This window comes from Zalophus californianus, chromosome 8 (assembly GCF_009762305.2).
Source record: "Zalophus californianus isolate mZalCal1 chromosome 8, mZalCal1.pri.v2, whole genome shotgun sequence".
Lineage (NCBI taxonomy): Eukaryota > Metazoa > Chordata > Mammalia > Carnivora > Otariidae > Zalophus > Zalophus californianus.
In genome coordinates, this window is record NC_045602.1 from 68,256,317 (window position 1) to 68,263,292 (window position 6,976).

The window sequence follows — 6,976 nt, forward strand, 5'->3', positions numbered from 1 at the left end:
AATCATTTAAAATATTTTGGAAATACATTCAATAGCTAAAAAAGGCATCTGCAATATTTTGTGAGGTAAAAAAAAGTAAGGTGCAAGAGAGCATGTCTAGTATAAACTCATATTTGTCATAAAATCAAATGACAGCTACTATGAACAAGGGGTGGTAATTCTTAATTCTCCTTCTCTAGCCATCTGTATTTCTGCTTCCTAGATTAACATTCATTACTTTTACAGTAAGAAAGAAAGTTAAGGAGGTATAAAGAATTAAGTTTCTGAAAAAAGGCTTACTAACATGGCAAAATATTTTTTTATGTAGTAACTAGTGTTATGTATGTGCATATGTGTATGTATGTGTATGATTGGAATAATATATATTCAAATGGTAGTACATTTTACATATGATCATTCAGTGTTTAATTTTCTCTACAATCAGAATTCTATCTCCATGCTTTTGCAAATGGAAAATAATGTATTACATGATTCTTTTTGAATAAATATGCAACAACTCATATAATAATAATAATTTAAAAAACCCAAATTCCAAAGTTAGAGAAAAAAAGAAAGAAATAAAAAGGTAGTGAGAAAAAAAAGAAAAGGTAGTGAGAAAACAAGCACTAATCAGGAACTAAAAATTGGGGATAGCTGAAATCTAATAGGTAAAATCAGCTCTGATGCTGATTTGGCACATGCCAAATCTGGGTGATGCACATGTTTTGAAGGAGAACGAGGGACAAGAGAAAACTATCCTGCTCAATGTTGACAACGTAGTGGCAAACCCCTACAAAATTCTAGCTGAAGAGCTACATGCACAGTGTAAAAATGAGCTCGAAATAAACCTGCTCCAGGACAGAAAAGTGAGAAAACTTTTCTGTAGGTTGCCACCCATAAGAACAAGGATAGTATGTATTTGAGCACAGTGTACATTAGCATGTTAGAATGCAGCAGCTATATTTTGTCTGTTATGACCGGCACCGTTCTAAGAATTTGATCAAGATTTATAGTTAACAGTAATCAATCTGCCAGGAGTTGTACATTGTCTGGTCCAATGGCCCAGAAGAAAGTAATTCCTGAAAATTTCTTTCCAAATCATATTTTTTGAAGTAGATGTAATCTGAATAGTAAGAGTCAAATGATACTGGCAGATGACTAGAGTTGTATTCAGTCATCAAAAATTGGTCCAGGACACAATCATAGTGTATGACCAAAATGTCTCCCAGAATTATGCAGGTTTCTAGGCTTCCACTCAACCTTGCCAGGCTTCAAAAAAGTGACCTTGCACCTGTGGCTTCATCCTTTCAGGTGGCTGGTATAATTGTGCTAAGAGACAACTTCATTCTCTTCCTCCGAGCCTCTTTCAAGGCACGAATGTCATATGGATTTTCCCTCTCTGCATAACCTTCACTCTCAGCTACCATTTCTCCTTCTCTCTTTTTGACATTGATTTTAACCCAAACTTTTCCATTTTTGGAAAGAATGTTAGGTTCAGCCAGTGTGCTCGCCCACACAGTAATACCAGTCTAGCAATTACCTTCTCTTCTGCCTATTCTCATCCAGACAGTTCAGGGTTGCCTAGGTATAGAACTAGCAGACTATCCCAACCACTAGACAATACAGCTGTGTTTACTGACAACTCCAATTTTTCCACATGGGCCAAAGGCACAGTCCACCCCCTCAGGCCCTTTTCTGTCATAAAAGTTTAAATGTATAGTTACAGTTTCTTGCTTAGGGGTCATCCCTGCTTTTAGCACCCACAGTTGCAACCATAGTCTCAAGACCATTGAATAAGTAGGAAAAAAAAAAGAGAGAAAGTTAAGGTGATGTGGAGAAGAATTAGATAGTCTTCCCTCATACTCTCTTCCCCAGATTCCCCCAAAAGTAGGGGAATCCTCTCTTTGGGGTGAATTCCCTCTATTGGCCCCCCTCATACTGAGTGTGAGCACACACTTGCAAAGTCATGCAAGTCAGGACTTCATGCCTTTATATCCTCCCACTTTAGACAACAGATGTTTCAAGTGGCTATCCCAGTTTTCTATCAAAATATTTCTTTGAAGATGATATGCATGTGATATGTCCATTTGATGTTATAACTCTTTGTACCTCATTGAATGCTATGAATTGTAAAAATGTATTTCTTCATCTGAAGCAATATAACTGGGTGGTCCAAATTGGTACTGTATCTTCTGTTGCAATTTTTTTATAGTGTTGTGAGCATTTGCATTAACCATCGGGTATGCAAAACCTAGTCCAGAATGTATCTATTCCTGTCAGAACCCATTTACACCATCCCAGGGCTACTGATAGTTGCCTGATATAATCTATTTACCAGCTGTGTCAGGGCCCTGCCCCTGGGGAGTCTGCCCCACAGCCATCTGCAGATTGTCTTTCTTGGTGGCAGACGGAACAGGTCTTGCTGGCATTTTTTGCCTCTGAGAGTGCGGCAGGAATATGTCCATCCTCATCCATCTCTGCATTGCTGCAGCTGCTCCATTTCCTCTGGTTTCATGAACCTGGCTGACCTCCTCCAGCAACTGCACCAGGATGTCAATTTGTTGGTGCCCATCAGCTTTTGATCCTGCAAAATTGTTCTTCTGATGCACATTAATACATCCTACCTAAGGCACCAAATATATTCCCATGGTGATTTCCCTAGGTCCATGCCTCATACAGACATTCCTTTAACAACACAGTTTTCCATTTGTCATCTTCTTGAACATATGGCCAGGCCATTGACCACTGTTCATGAGTTTATACACATCTAAACATAACCAGCCCCTAAAAAGGAAGTAAGCCATTGAAGGTGTTATCAATAAAGATGTTAAAAGGATTTAAGTTCCCTGGTTAACTTTCTATAAAAGACCAACTCTAAAAGCCCTTGTTGGCAGCCTTGGGATCCTTCTCATTCCTGAGAGCTTTTTCTGTATCTTCACTTGATAAACTTCTATCGCTTTACTCAAAAATAAATAAATAAAATAAATACCTGAGTTCTTATTGTCATTCAGTTATTCCATCACTACAAGGAAAACGGCATGCAATTTACCCCACAGAGTTGATTTGTTCTTACCTTCATCAATCAGAGTTTCTACAGGAGTCAGTCAGAGTGCAGTGGCCTTTCAAACAGGGTGCTTGCAATGATTATCCATAAACCAAGCAGTTTTCTTTTGATCAATTGAGATCTGTTCACAGGGCACCACTCATATGGCAATATCAGGTGCCAACTAAGATGGTCTCAAATCAGCCCTAGAGGAAAAGAGGTTATCTGCTCATGAATATGGTAAATACCTCCTTGCATTTCTCAAGTAGCATCTTCCTATGTAAACAATTTCAATTATATTACAGAACTCTTTTGGACACTGATTTCCTTCTTAAAGTGTTTCTCTGACATTATCGAGGACATTATGGGTATTTTGGGTTTTAGGGTCAATTTTATGATCCTTAGTAATAGGGGTAGTTTCCAGTAATGCCCAAAGCAAGTCAATAATTGTCACTTAAATGGCTTATACCATACTGCCACATCTAGAAATTTTCTGGTACAACTCCCAGCTATTGCTGCTGAGAGGCACTCATGGGATTTTGCCATAACCTCCAGTCTATATAAAAGCAAGTTATAGATATTTTCAGAATTGTATCTGAGTGTGGGCCATAAAAGTCCAAAAGTATTGACTAAGGCACTCCTTTTTTTAAATTCCGACATGCCTTAGTGTTATTCAGACTCCCATCAAATACTGCCTTTTCTCAGGCGGTTTTATAGATAGGAGCTAACAATATTCCTAGTTGTGGAATTTGTATCCTGCAAAACCCCAACAACCTGACAAAGTACTGTTTTTCTTGCTTAGTGTCAGGTAGGAAATACAGCAGTTTACTTTTGGCTGTCCATGGAATATCATGGATGTCTCCTGCCTAGGTTATTCCCTAAGTAATTTCACCATTTAAGTGAGTCTTAAGATCTTTCCTGGATTTATCAACCACATTTAATCATGGGTGTCACCATTACATTTAAGCCTGTCCTAGCATGTTCTTCAGTTTATGATATTATAATCTCAAGATAGTGTATTACTACACTTGGTACCAGCCTTGAGTCCCAATCTCTTCTACCCAAATTGTGACAGTAAACTGGTGAATTCATTAGCCTTGTGGCAATGTAATAAAGGTAAATTGGGATGCTTCCTATATGGCAGCAACCTGGTTGGCTCTTTTATAAGATGAGAATAGAGCATAAAGCATTTGTAGGATCAGTCATCGAGTTCCAGTCTTCTTTACCTTGTATTTTTCACACTTTTGAAAGCATACAAGGGACTGCTGTTGCTAGAGGAAGTACTACTTTATTCAAGCCTTGATAATCTACTCTTTGTCTTTATGAGTCATCTTCCTTCCTCATGGGTCACACAGGTTAACTGTACAGAGAATTTGACAGTATCAGTACTCCAAATTCTAACTTGTCACTAATTACAGTGATAATTTATTTTTCTCTACCAGATATCTAATACTGTTTTCCAATTAACAACTGTGTGATATTCTGTAAATTTTCATTTAGCATGTCCAATTAATACTAGTTGAAGGACAAACTTATATAGCTTCTATTTTACAATATTAGATAGGATAAATATTTTCTAGTCAGATATAAATATTCATCTCAATAATGCAATTCACATAAAAGAGATAACCCCATCATATAAAGTCTGCTCAAATATTTTAATTTTTATCCAAACTTTTACCTTAACCATCAACTATTACATGTCCATATCCTCCCATTATAATTGTGGCCCCTGTTAGGATTTCACCAATAAGTTTTAGAATCACAGTGTACAGGGGTTCCATGTCAAGGAGCTCCAGGAATGTTTCTTTTCAAATCACTGTTCACTTTGTCCACACATGTGCATATGGCCTTATGGCCCCAGCCAAGGGTCAAGTAAAGAAACTAGTCAATCTTCATCCTCTTTAGTTTACCAGACTATCACTTTCTGGTAATTCGAACTCAGGTTTCTCATTGTGATCTTTGCCTTCTGTTTTTTTTTTTTTTTTGTTGTTGTTGTTGTTGTTGTTGTTGTTTTTTAATTCCTCCAAATTAGGATAAATAGAACAGATTTATTTACAGCTCTTCAATTTTGGGGGACCAGGACTGGATCCCAACTGTCTATCAAATCTCTGAAGACTTTTGTTTTGAACTCATCATTTATTCTTTCCACTCCTTAATAATGATTTAAAGACTTTCAACCTGTTGGGATGAATCTCTTGACCATTCTCTTTTTCATTCCCCATTGCCTTGTGAATCATTCTAATATTTTTTAGAATCTTTAAGTCTCATAGGGAAAGCTGAAACAACAAATCTGATATGGCTTTTTGGATCTTTGCTTGATTTTTACAGCAGGTGATAAGGAATACCCATGCAAGGGCCCACTTAATCAAAGCATTTACCATGACTTAGCAAAAGAGAATATTAAATGGATGAACATCCCAATAATCATAAAACCAAAAGTGCTGCTGCTGGGGGCACCTGGCGTGGGCAAGAGCTCTCTGGCGCACATCTTCGGTGGTGTCGAGGATGGGCCTGAAGCAGAGGCCGCAGGGCACAGATATGATCGGTCCATCATGGTGGATGGAGAAGAGGCATCACTCATGGTCTATGACATTTGGGAGCAGGATAGCAGCCGCTGGCTACCTGGTCACTGCATGGCTATGGGGGATGTGTATGTCATCGTGTACTCAGTGACGGATAAGGGAAGCTTCAAGAAAGCCTCAGAGCTGCGGGTCCATCTGTGGCAGGCACGGCAGATGGACGACATGCCCATTATCCTAGTGGGCAACAAGAGCGACCTGGTGCGCTCTCGAGAGGTCTCCTTGGATGAGGGCCGGGCCTGTGCCGTGGTCTTCAACTGCAAGTTTACTGAGACATCCGCGGCATTGCACCACAATGTCCAGGCCTTGTTCAAGGGTGTTGTGCACCAGATACGCCTGCGCAGGGACAGCAAAGAGGCCAATGCACGTCGACAAGTGAGTACCCGGCGGTGAGAGAGTCTTGGCAAGAAGGCAAAGCGTTTCTTGGGCCACATCGTAGCACGCAACAGCCGCAAGATGGCCTTTCGTGCCAAGTCCAAGTCCTGCCACGATCTCTCTGTGCTCTAGACTCCAAAGGCACATACTGCATTGTGCATACAAATGGACAGATTGGGGGCTGGCCCAGCCACCTGCCCTGGGTGCCTCAGGGCTGGCTCGGACTCTGGGCATACCCCACCTCATGGTCATGGACAGATAGACAGTGCTGCCCGGGCAGCTCCCAGTGGCCATCAAGGGCTGGGCCCACAGTGATGCGTGTACAGGCCAGTGTGTGTCCCAAACAGCAGCCCAAGTCCAGCCCATGGGGCAGGCCTGTGTGTGGGGACAGGACTCTAGCTTTCTCCACACTTGGGGTGTGCACGCTCTGGAGGGAAACTGTTCAGTGCAGTGGTTATTTGTTTACATGCAAATTTTTGTAATAAAAGACTATTTCCTGATTTAAAAAAACAACAACAACAATCCAGCATGCCCTAAATATGCAGCATATTAGCCACTTTATTTGGGGAGTTCCACTTATCAATTAAAGGAAGGAAAGGACAATTCCATTTTTTAGTATAAACCAACTTTACAATGTCTTTTACTCAGTCCACCAGGCTAGCTGTTACTTTAGGAAAAACCTGTTGTGTGTTTGAATAATGTACAGCAGCCAGTTTTGATGGTTCAATAGCAAAATATCAGTTGTGCATTAACACAAACATCCGCCTCCATTCCACAGCATTAAAAACCAAAAAGGTTACTTTGAAGTTAGTTACTCTCATAACTTACTTTAATAAAGTTTCCTCAGGGGGCTGACTATATTAATCCACAAAATGAGAAAACTTTTTCACAATATATCCCCAGTTTCAGTAGTTTCTTGATTTTGCAAACACATAAACATGCACCTGCTACCTGGACTACCTTCTTGATGACCATAAATCATAGAAGTGCTATCTGT

General features: G+C 39.9%; 1 pseudogene; it reads left to right on the top strand.

The window, feature by feature from the left end:
* Positions 1 to 677: 677 nt before the first annotated feature.
* Positions 678 to 6,111, top strand: LOC113938455 (annotated as a pseudogene).
* Positions 6,112 to 6,976: the final 865 nt, after the last annotated feature.